Source organism: Anguilla anguilla, chromosome 5 (genome assembly GCF_013347855.1).
Source record: "Anguilla anguilla isolate fAngAng1 chromosome 5, fAngAng1.pri, whole genome shotgun sequence".
Classification (NCBI taxonomy): Eukaryota; Metazoa; Chordata; class Actinopteri; order Anguilliformes; family Anguillidae; genus Anguilla; species Anguilla anguilla.
Window position 1 is genome coordinate 6978171 of NC_049205.1, and position 12438 is coordinate 6990608.

Below are 12438 nucleotides of genomic sequence, written 5' to 3' on the forward strand. Positions count from 1 at the left end.
GAGAGCCTCTATAACTGACCCTTTCCCGGCTCCTGAAGTCCTGTGTAATCTGACTCAGGGCAAACATTCAATAGAGGCTGTCAAAGGGAGAGCAGCTGAATCGCCTTTTTTTTTTTCTTTCGAGAATGATGCGCTCTACCTCTGGCAGGGCTCCTTCTCTTGTGAATTGTAATGGTGAGTGACGTGCATATCGGCAATATTGCTTCTCCTGCTAATATTGAACAAGCCCCTGAGTGATTCAGGGAGAAGAGTCCCTGACACGGGCCTGCGTCTGCTTTTCAAATCCTCTCTTTTTTTTATCCTCAACGTTATAATAATTGATCCCCGGCCTGCCGCCTAGTACTGTATTCCAAGAGTTAATAAGGTTTTTTTTTTTTATATTGACTAAAAACTACAGAGTAATGGACATCCCACCCAAGTGGAGTTATTACAGCTTCAGAGTTATTGTCGCTGAAAGGTGGATTTGTTTGTGTGGGAATGAATTACAGTGCATTATGAGCAGCGAGCCGGTAGCACAATGGTGAGGTCACAGTGTCACTAAATTAAAACACATCAGCACCGATTTCGCCCGCACACCGCCGCCACCCTTGAGCTACCTTGATCTTTGGTTGATGACAGAGTTGGTCTCATTTAATGAACAGTTGGCGCTCCTACAGCATAACGCTGCTGATGCAGTATCACCATGTCTCCAGTAGATGGAGCTGAGAGCTGATGAGAACTGTGAGTTGCCTTGGTAACGCACCCAAGCTGTCGTCTGTTGACTACGTGACCTCATCCAAATGAAATGGCCAATGGTTGTGCTGCTGCTATAGTAACATTCCAGTTAGCATATCAGTTAGCATCTCTTTTTAGATTAACCAGAGAGAAAGCTATGGTGTTGTCATCAGACAAATTTTTCCAGGTTCTTGGATATTATTTGAACATTATTTCCACAGGAAACAAATTTTGTTATTCCAGTTTGAATTGTGGATGGCCATTTGTGCTAATTTTATATGGAAAGTTAGCAACGTTGAGCAAGTTTGGCTTTGCAGTACTTAGAGTGACTTCATCGCATTCCATCTGGTAAATCCTATAAAGTGAATGTATCTTTGATTATGAATTTTATGACTAAAATATAACTATCAGAAGCTGTCTTAGAATTTTTGAGGAAGGGATGGAGATCCAACGAGACAGTTATCAAACATTCTTAAAATTGTTTGTGTGAGCTGAGGTCATATTTCACAGCTTCACTCAGAGAATGGAACATGGCCATCTGTTCTCTGCCGGATCCAGGCTTAGCATGCTTAAACACTGACAACATGGAATTCAACCTGTTTGCTGGGCATGTGAAAGGGAGATAATATAACTTTAGACTGTCGATTTACATATAATATAATATGTTTGGGGTGTGTGTGTGTGTGTGTTTGCATGTGTGCGTGTGCGTGTGTTTGTGCACGTGCGTGTGTGTGAGTCCTTTTCATTATCTCAGCTAGACAGATCGCAGCTGTTTCTCCCAGTTACACACATTCCCATTTCATACCCTTCACCGCGTTGCTGACAAAACTTTGGAGAGCCGAAGTTTTTCTGCTTTGCGGCCTCCGTAATCGGCCGAGTCCGTCGTGCCGGATGAGCGTAAACACGCAAGGAGCCGCGTCTGGCTGGGTTAGCGGCGGCTTTGCCGCGGCGTTTGCCACACGCCCTTCGGGAAACGGCTCGTTTGGGCGAGTGGTCGCGCCTGTTAGCCGTCTGAAGTGTGCCAACTGGGTTTTTATGCTGGCAGCCAGGGGCCTATCGGATCAGACCACAGGGCTCTGAGAGGCACAGGGTTCTGTGCATGTGAGTTCTCTACCTGCCTGATCAATGGAAATGGTGGATTCATCCACCTGCCTGACTAATGGAAATAGTGGATTCGTCCACTTACCTGACCAATGGAAATAGTGGAGTCATCCACTTACCTGACCAATGGAAATAGTGGAGTCATCCAACCTACCTGTCCAATGGAAATAGTGGAGACATCCACCTACCTGACCAATGGAAATAGTGGAGTCATTCCCCTGCCTGACCAATGGAAATAGAGGATTCATCCACCTGCCTGACCAATGGAAATGGAGGATTCATCCACCTGCCTGACCAATGGAAATCCTTCCTCAGTGCACTCCAGCGGGTGTAATCTCGGCGAGCGGCTGGCTGAGAGGTCCTGGGCCGGCGCTGTTTTAGTGGCCCTGCGCCATTTCGCGCTCGTATTTCCGCTCGGCTCCCCGAGATAGACGGGCGCGCGCCGGCGGCAGTCGAGCGTGGCAGTGACAGGACTGCGATAGCGGCTTCGGCTCCCGCCGCCCGCCGTAAAACGACAGATGACGGCCTCGCTGATAAAACTGCAAGTGGCCTGGACCGTATTGATACCTGCGACAGTAAATCCACAGTCTGATCCTATTTACCCGTCCTCCCCTCTTCCTCCTCCTCCCCTCGTCCCCCCCCCCACCCCGTCCTCCCCGCAGCCCCTCCTGTCCAAAAAAACATTAAGCAATAAAAAAGATATCTTCCTCTCGTCCGTGCCCAGTTTGTGGAACAAAGCCGAGTAGAGAACGCCAGGGGACGCAGAAACGCTTCTTTCCAACCTGAACTGCTTTCTAGATGGCAAATTTATTACAGTTTTATGTTTTTAATTTAGTTTATACGTCAATTTTACTTTCAGTTGCACTTTATAATTTAGTTTAGTTCTTTTTCATAGTGGGGTTTTTCTAGTTTTAGTTTAGTTTTGTTTCTTCAGTGCTTTCCAGTTTTCAAACATATTTCATTTTTATTTTGGGCATTTTATTACCTTCCCTTTGATTTGCATGCCACATATCCTGCTGCCTACGACAAGTATGCATTTGGATCTGTCAGTCAACGCATTAGACTCAAAGTTCTCCCCAAACAGGACTGAAGTATTTTCTCCCATTGCAGTTTAACGTTAGCCACAATAATGCCGCGTGCTAAGAACAACAGAATTTCTTCATAGGCCTTGTAGTATCGGCAACTCACGATGTAATCATGTTCAACAGAGACATGATGATTATATTTCCGTCAGTATGTGCTCTCATGCAAACTCGGATCAAAAACGAAAACTAATAAATAACTTTTATTTTATTTGAGTTACTTTCGGGACAGGGCAATATAGTTTCAGCTTTTCCACATAAATTTCCGTTTCCATTTCTGTTCACGGAAATGTTTTTCTCGCACCTCGGTTTCTTTTCCGTTGTAGTTTTGGTTAGCCGATAATAACCTTGCTAGCGGCTTGTTTTCTGAATCGCGCAGGGAGGCAGCGTTCCAGCATGTTAAGACGGAGCCCTAAATAGCTCGTCGCCCCCGTGCGAAACAGAAACCCGCTGGCTGCCGTACGTCTCTGAGCCCAGCTGTTTTGGAGAAGGTTTTTTTTTGCCCCCCCCCAGCGGTTGGCTATCCTTACCGCCAGAGCTACAGCGCGGGAAGACGAACCGCAAATGTGCCGGAGAGTGTCGTCAGCCCCCTCTTTAGAGACAGCGAACGCACTGGGGAGCAGCACCCCTGCCCCGTGGAGACAGCGAACGCACTAGGTGACTGACTCGGGTGATTCAGTTGACTGACTCTGGTGATTCAGCTGACTGACTCCGGTGATTCAGCTGACTGACTCCGGTGATTCAGTTGACTGACTCCAGTGATTCAGTTGACTGACTCGGGTGATTCAGCTGACTGACTCTGGTGAATCAACTGACTGACTCCAGTGACTGACTTAGCCTGTTTCTCTGCTCTCTCTGGCCACTGAGTTACAGTAAATTGCCCCTGTGTGTCTGTGCTTGTGTGTGCACCTGCGTGTGAGTGTAAGCATGTGTGTGTGTGTGTGTGTGTGTGGGTGTGTGTTTGTGTGTGCACCTGCGTGTGAGTGTAAGCATGTGTGTGTGTGTGTGTGTGTGTGTGTGTGTGTGTGTGTATATGTGCCCCTGTGTGTCTGTGCTTGTGTGTGCACCTGTGTGTGAGTGTAAGCATGTGTGTGTGTGTGTGTGAGTGTGTGTGGGTGTGTGTTTGTATGCGGTTTTTATCCTGTAGCCTGGGCAGCACAGAAGCTTAATTCCACATTATAACTCTTCCATTAGCCAAATGGCTCTCTCAGCAGGCTGAGAGAAGGGACGGATGTGTGGGACTTGCTGAATGGGGGAGGCTCTACAAGCCTGCTGTTAGGCAGCTCCACATTTTGCTCTTTCCTCCATTTTCTCCCTTTAAAAACACCACTTGAGTGATTTTCAGTAGATTCCCCCCTTCACTTACAGTGGGAGAAGAAACAAAGGCTCAATGTGAGCTGGTTCATTAGCTGGGCTAGCCTGCTCCGTACAGGCCAGGCCACTACTGCATTGTCATAACTGCCATATTTGGTCTTGGAATACGGTCCTGAAACAAGTCCTAGTGATGTCATTTGAAAGGGGTGCATTTTGCTGCTCTGTAAAATGCCTCACTCTCATTGGTTAGGCTTTCCCCGGGCACCGGGGGGGGGGGGGGGGGTAACTGTCTTCCTTTGCCTGAAGAGAGTAACACTCCTCAGCATGGGAACCGAAACAAGCTGGATCTTTGTGTCTGTCTGTGATCTTTCCATCAGCACTCCACTTAGAAATCATATTGAACCGAGGGAAAGCTTTACTTACCATCGCAAGTGAATTGAATTATATTCAGCTTCAACGTTGCTTTGTTTCTGAGTGCACAGGTAAAACAGTTCAGTGAATTACCTGTTTTCCTCATCCACTCTAACACTTAACATTCCATTTTCTAACGCACGGTATCCAGCACCAGATTATTTCAGTTCTGAACTTAATGTAAATTTAATATTATAGACCTACTTAGTTCATTATAATGCTTTTATTTATTAATTTCTTTATTTATTTATTTATCACTGCATTCACGCTTTAATAGATTTGCAATACATATATAATTAATGCTAGGTGTTCTAATACTTCAGATATACTACTACTAACACTACTACTACTGCTACTACTACTACTACTACTACTACTGAGGCTACCACTGCTACTGCTACTACTATCTGTACTTTTACTACTACTTCACCTAAAAGTAAATAATAATGATACTAATAGTAATATTATAGACCACAGTGTAGACCAAATCCTTGCAAAAACAGTTTTGTGCTCTAAACAGGATTTGCACAGTTGCTCCAAGCTCTAAGCCCTGTGGGATTATCCGTCCCTCAGAGGTATAATTTGCACAAAGGTGAAATGCTCAGGACTAATCTTCTGAAAGACACACGCCTGCTAGCTCAGCACAACACAGCTAATTATTCAACAATAAGGCCTGGGAAGGTGTGGACCCCCCCCCCCCCCCCCCCCACGCTTTACGCACTGGGGTGAGCATTTTATATTTAATGTTAAAACGCTGATGGTTATATCACTGTTTGCTTAAATCCCAGGGCATTGATCAAAGCCTTTCCGGGAGGGTTATTCGCTGAAACTTTGCTCAGGCTCTCTCCACCATCAGCAAACGTAAATGGAAATTGTTTAATGAGTCATTTATTCATGGCAATTATCTTCAGGACTGTTGTTGTTGTTGCTGTGCAGGCCGCTGCAGTGAGATACTGCTGGCGAGCAGATCGGCTGCAGTCTGTTTTATTCTCTGTTTCCTCTGGCTAGCAGTGCATTAAAGCTTTTGTGGAGGTACCTGCTCGGCCCCATTATATACGTCCAAGATAGGAGACATAAAAACCTTGTGAGTGACTCGGCCTGTGAAGGCACTAGACCTGAATGCAGACAGTGGCCCTACGGCGCAGGTTGCAGGTTCAAATCCATTGTGTTCTCACTCAAGAAAAAAAATAAATATATATTGCGATATATCAACGTGTATGCTGTCAAATATTGATACTGACATCATACTTTTGAATGTACTGTGTAGAGGTCTATAAAGTGTGACATCCTGTAGTACTGTGTGTGGCCTGTAGGGTGTAAAATAGTCACTGGCTCTCCTGTAGTACTGTGTGTGGCCTGTAGGGTTTAAAATAGTCACTGGTACTCTGGTAGTACTGTGAGTGGCCTGTATGGTGTGAAATAGTCACTGGCTCTCCTGTAGTACTGTGAGTGGCCTGTATGGTGTGAAATAGTCACTGGCTCTCCTGTAGTACTGTGTGGAATATAGGGTGTAAAATAGTCACTGGCTCTCCTGTAGTACTGTATGGAATATATGGTGTGAAATAGTCACTGGCTCTCCTGTAGTACTGTGTGGAATATAGGGTGTGAAATAGTCACTGGCTCTCCTGTAGTACTGTGTGGAATATATGGTGTAAAATAGTCACCGGCTCTCCAGTAGCTCGTTACACCCTTCAGATTGCTACTTAGACCGTTTTCAGGCAGCAAAGGCGCAACGTGTGGTTTGAAATCGGATTAGAAAGGAAGCAAATGAAACAAACTATATCAAACATCGCGTCTTTTATCAGGATTCATCACGATTCCATTATTTAAAAAATCTGTCCTTTTAAATAGGGGGAACCCCCGACCATCCACACAAGGAAAGCCGTGACAAAAAGCAATCTTCTTTTTTTTTAATGACAGTTTTCAGAAGTGACAACAATATATTGTGTCTCCATTCTCCTCTTAATTTAAGGACCTTGTAAGTGCCCTCTGGGGCACTCATACGCTTTATTAGTTCTGTTCTGTAAGATTGAGTTGGTGCATTATGTTTCGTGAAAGGGCCAATTTACCATTGAGTCATTGATGAATAGCTAGACCAACCTATTCTGCCTCTGTTCACACATGGTCTCTCTTAGCACATTATAAACGCTGAGATGTATTTATCATGTTTCTTCTGTATATTCATCAAGGGGAACAGAAAACTTTTGATGATTTTTTTTCTCAAGCTACATTAAAGGAAAGAAAAAAGCTAAACATTAATACAAGCACAAGCTGGTGTTTGACAACAGGATAAGGATGGTCTGCTAGTCATTTAACAGGCTTATAACAGAGTTCAGTTGCTGTTCCTTTTCATTTGGGCATAGTATGTGCACACAATGGCATCTCGACCTTAACACGAAGAAGACCGTCTCTTGAATTATTTCACGATAACCAAAAAAGCAATCCAGCAAAAAGGTAAAACAAAAACCATGAAATGCAGTCTCACCATTACTTATTACCAACTTATTACCAGATTATTACCAGCCGAAACATCTTGTGTGTCTGTCCCCCCCCCCCCCCCCCCCCCCCCCCCAGGGAGATGCACAGGGGGGCATCACCCAGGGAAGGGGGCGGGATTCACTTGCATTCTCCCAAACCGACGCGGTAGTTCGAATTTGGGAAGACCAGCTAATACACAGCCAGGCTGTCTGTGTCGGGAATTGTGGGTAAAAACTAAAAAAAAACTCAAATCAGGGTAAATCCAGGGAGTGCTGATCTGAAGCTGGGTAATAATGGAGCATTTCACGGCTACACGGAAGCCTGTGGAGGCTCCTGCGGTTAGCTCACTCGTGCGCAAGGCGCTTATCTGACTAATGAAAGCCTGGCCATGGAGTAAATAATAAAAAATAAAATTAAAATAATAAAAATGCTCCCGTTTTGCAAACAGCTACCGAGTTTAATGGGCAGAGGAAACTCGTAAAGGAGAGAGAGAGAGGGGAGTGGAGGTATGAATATTTCAGCTAGCTCTAGGGAGGGGGGGGGGAGGGGGAACGTTGCGGAAGCTCTGGTTCATGTTTGTTGTTCCTTTGGAGTCGTTGAAGATAAAAGGCCTTTAAGCACAGGGCAAGGAGTGGGGTCATAACGTGGCTCCATGTCTTTATGATGGACAACCATCTGCAGAGAGAGAGAGAGAGAGAGAGAGAGAGAGAGAGAACATTTACTAGGGGCCCCTCATAGTGACTGGGGGGCTAGCTCTCATGTGATTGGCTATCGCAGGCACGTGGGCGGGGCTTCCAGATTCTCCAGCCCAATCGTGAGCGTGATGTGCAGAATGGATTCAGCGCATCGGAGACCTGCAGTAAGCACAGAATCGATACGTTCTCTGTTTTCAGCTCAGAGAAGCAGCGCTCGGAGCCGCTGGAAGCAGTTTTCTAGTTTCTGGTGCAGATTAGAAACATTCATTTTGATGGCATCTTAGCAGTAAGACAAACAATGTTTTTAAAAAGTTTTTTTTTTTTTTTTTTGGTTGGTTATGTGGCAAGCTTTTGTTCTCCTGGTTTTGTCAGGTAGCAAATGTGCCCTAGTTTTACAGCGGACAAAAGTACGAGTGTGGTTTGGACAGCGTGGGTGGAAAGTTTACGGCATAGCCAGAAAGAAACATTGTAAAAATGTTCCAGAAATATCGTTGTTCACATCAGCTTTGCTCAGCCTCGTTGCAATGTTTTCCAGTTATTAAAACTGTCAAAGAATTTGACAAAAATACCAAAAATAAATAAATAAATAATGTAAGTCACTTTGCCACAGGCCTGAAAACGTCAATGTGGGGGTGGAACTGTAACATTTGGGAACTGGACTTGCTGGTAGGTTTGATTCCCGTGTGGGGAGCTGCTGTTTTACCCTTGAACAATGTACCAAACCTGTATTGCTTCAGTAAATATCTAACCGCAAGAACGCATCGTATTTAAGTGAAATAAAAGTATAATCCGTTTCAGTTGCTCCGTATAAGTGCGCCCGCTAAATTTAGTAAACAGTTCCAGTAGCACATTTTATTTATAAATTTTTTTATTTTTTTTGCAAGCTGGATTTTTTCCTCGTAAATAACATTGGGTGGACTTGCCGAGGATTTTACCTGTGGAGCAGAGTCCTCTTCGGCCCCAGTTCTGTCCTGCGCGCTCCCAACTCTCGTTCATCACTCTTACGAAACACGGGCTGATGTGGGTCAGCTGCGGCTCTCCTGCGCGAGCCGTGTCCTCATTCGCCGGTTCCGGTTGCGAAAGGGCGTTAACGTTAAGGGCTCATGCGGGCACACGTGGCACCGGCCGCTCCCGTAAGCAGCCGATAGAGGAACGCGGGACGCGGCGTAGTTTTAATCAGACGCATGCGGCCTGTGCCACAGGGGCATAACGCCCTCTCAGATACGAGGGATACAGTCGTGTACAGTAAAGGCCTCGTTGTTTATTTTGGCCGCGAGGTGGAGAAGCTCAGCGGGATCCTCACACAGGTGACGGGAGCTCTTCCTCGTCCGTGTGCCCCGCCCACCCCCCCCCCCCCCCCACACGCTGCTAGCGTCTGCTCCGGCGCATGAAAATATCCATTTATTTAAAGCTTCCTGTCCTCCAGGCAGGTGTGCCCTATATGCGGTTCATTCCATTCCCACGCCCGTGCGGCCCGCTCTGCCTCCCTGCGTTTGTTTGTTCTGATTAAATTCTCAATGTCACTGTCATTCTTCTTCTTCTGAGATATGTAACCACAAAATGGAGGCAACGTGTTCTTTTTTTTTTTTTTTAGACCAGCCCTTGCCCTAAGCCGAGGGTACACAGCGTGCATGACTGCGCAGATGTCCGCTCTGAGATAAAGCACTGCCCCCACAGCTGCGCAGACGTCCACTCTGAGATACAGCACTCAGCTGTGCAGACTCTGAGATACAGCACTCAGCTGCGCAGACTCTGAGATACAGCACTCAGCTGCGCAGACTCTGAGAGATAGCACTCAGCTGCGCAGACTCTGAGATATAGCCCTCAGCTGCGCAGACTCTGAGATATAGCACTGCCCCCACAGCTGTGCAGACTCTGAGATATAGCACTGCCCCCACAGCTGCGCAGACTCTGAGATATAGCAGTGCGTGCGCAGCTGCGCAGACGTCCAGTGTACCTCCCTCGGCTGTGCGTTATCGCTGCGCACACACCAGTCACAGTGAGGTCTCTCACAGCTCGGCTTGCAAATGGAGGGAAATGAACGGGGTCTGCTTCCTGTTTGCCGGAGTTTCACGCCTTCGCCCCACACAGAATATGAATGAGAACGAGCTGCGTTCACAGGCGCTCGTACGTACACGTGCGTCCGTGTGAGAATGACGCAACGGATCAATGTTTACTACGCCGAAAGTGCTATACTGATAAACTACTCTGCGAAATAATTTGTTGTACGTATACCTTCAATTCTGGACGGAATATTTCCCCACAAAACAGCAGCCGTCGTGATTTTATAGTTTTATATGTTCTCATACCGTTCGATTTGATGTTCTATGAATCATTTATCCAACAGATAAAAAAAAGGAAACGGTGTGATTTATTTTGTCCTTCGAGGCACTGAAGGTAGCTATAGGAACACGGTTCCATCCTTTAATCAAACAGCACAATGAGATCTTAACTGGCAGCAGTACTTGGCCATGCACATACACACACACACATGCATAGACACACATAAACACACACACATGCACACAGACACACATAAACAGACATACATGCACACAGACACACATGCACGCACATGCACATACACACACACACACACACACACACCCACATAAAGGAAACAAACACACACACACACACACACCCACATAAAGGCAACACACACACACACACACACAAATATGGTGTTTTTTACTCTGATCCACGCTCAGGACTTTTTTTATCCATAATTTTCTTACGTTTTTCATGGACTTTCAACACATGCAACATGTGACCATCCTCAACTGAGTACTCTTCAAGTCAAAGTTTGTTTGCTTTGTCATCCGCAGTCATTAAATGTCTGTAGCTATTGGCTGCTCCCAGAATGCCCTGCTCCCGCAGTAGCGCAGGCCAGAGTGAGGGAATGTCAGGCTGGTGGCAGCGGGGAATTACTGCTGTCGAGTGGAGACTGTAATGACTCCCTGTGGCCAGACCCTCACAATATAGCATACATCTGTTTCCTGCCTCGTGTCCAAAAAAATGCGCAGTCACGTCACAGTCTCAGTTCAGTTTGCACTTATTCCCCAGGTCGTTTCCAGTTTTTTAAAAAAACCTGCGATTTGGGTTTCTGATCGTTGAGTTAGTAAGGCCTTGGGTTAAGGCACAAGTCTGGCAGATTCTCCAGAAGCATCAAAGACTACACAAGAAGTCTATAAGCATATGGTAGCTTATTGGTTTACTTTGTTATTTTATTATTATTATGGAAATGTTATTGTTTTTTTTGTTTTTTTTTCCATTGGCCTAAATCCTAACAGCAGCATGCGGAAACATAATTTTGATCGTAAGTTGTAAACGGAGGGACGGATTTCCGGATCATTCTGGCACGCTGCCGACAGGCATCCGGTCCACCTCTCCCTCATCAATATTTCACGGCCTGAACGGCGCCCCTGCGTGCAGCCCGTCTCTGGCAGGACCCGCTGAGCAGCGCCGGGCCGGACCCATAATGCACAGGTGTGTGCACAAAAAGCCATTTTCCCAAACGCGCGCTTTCCACGGGAGCGGCATCGTTACCCGCGCCCTGGACTCTGCTCCACGCAGATGCGCTTGCTAATGTTCACTTCAGCCACAGCTGCTCTCTGTATTCAATTAAAGACTGTGTGTGCGTGTGTGTGTGCGTGTGTGTGTGTGTGTGTGTGTGTGTGTGTGCGTGTGTTTGTGTGTGTGTGTGTGTGTGTGTGTATGTGTGTGTGTGTGTGTGTCTGTGTGAGTGTGTGTGTATGTGTGTGTGAGTGTGTGTATGTGCGTGTGTGTGCATTTATATGTGCGTGTGTGTGTGCATTTATAGGTGTGTGTGCGTGTGTGTGTATATGTGTGTGTGTGCGTGTGTGTGTGTGTGTGTGTGTGTCTGTGTGTGCATTTATATGTGCGTGTGTGTGTGCATTTATAGGTGTGTGTGTGTGTGTGTGTATGTGCACGTGTGAGTGTGTGTGTATTTATATGTGTGTCTGTGTGTGTGTGCATGTGAGTGTGTGTGCTTGTGTATATGCATTTATGTGTGTGCGCATGGATATATGCGTGTGTGTGTGTGTGTGTGTGTGTTTGTGAGTGTGTGTTTTTTGTGTACACAGTCCTGAACAGGCAGTTGCAAACATCCGTAGACCAGGTTGCCCCCTTCTCATAAAACTTTGCTTTTCTTTTGCAGTATTTATTAGGACGTTTCCCATGATGCTGCCCTCCTCCATTCTTTTTACTTAGAGTGAAGAATAATATTGATAGCCAGGAATCTGATACTCTGGCATCAGCAATTTCCCTGGTGCTGCTAAGCCAAGGATCTGCACGCTTGAAAGAACAGCGACGGGCCGCATTGATTGGCTACAAAGTTTGCCAGATTTGAGGCTTGGGAATTTTGGTCCTGAAATCCCCGCCTCCCTGCTTACAAATCTGCCGCATGTAAACAGTACCCGCCCACTTCCCCTCTGCTTCCTGTGACCTCATTCTCACTGTCACTCCCCCCTACTACTCTGGTGCGGGTGGGGGTAAAAAACTGAAAGCGAGGCTTTTGGTGGAAGACCGTTGACGCAGTATACTTACCTGCTGGAGGAATTGTGTTCAAAATGGCAGCGGGCTGCTGTGGCATTGGTGTAAATTAGCGGTGTGAGGTGGAC

General features: G+C 46.2%; 1 protein-coding gene across 2 annotated transcripts in view; it reads left to right on the forward strand.

Moving 5' to 3' along the window:
- Window positions 1-12438, forward strand: part of lingo2b (leucine rich repeat and Ig domain containing 2b) — a 265280-nt gene that overhangs the window by 20136 nt on the left and 232706 nt on the right. The gene's annotated exons all lie outside the window — the stretch shown is intronic.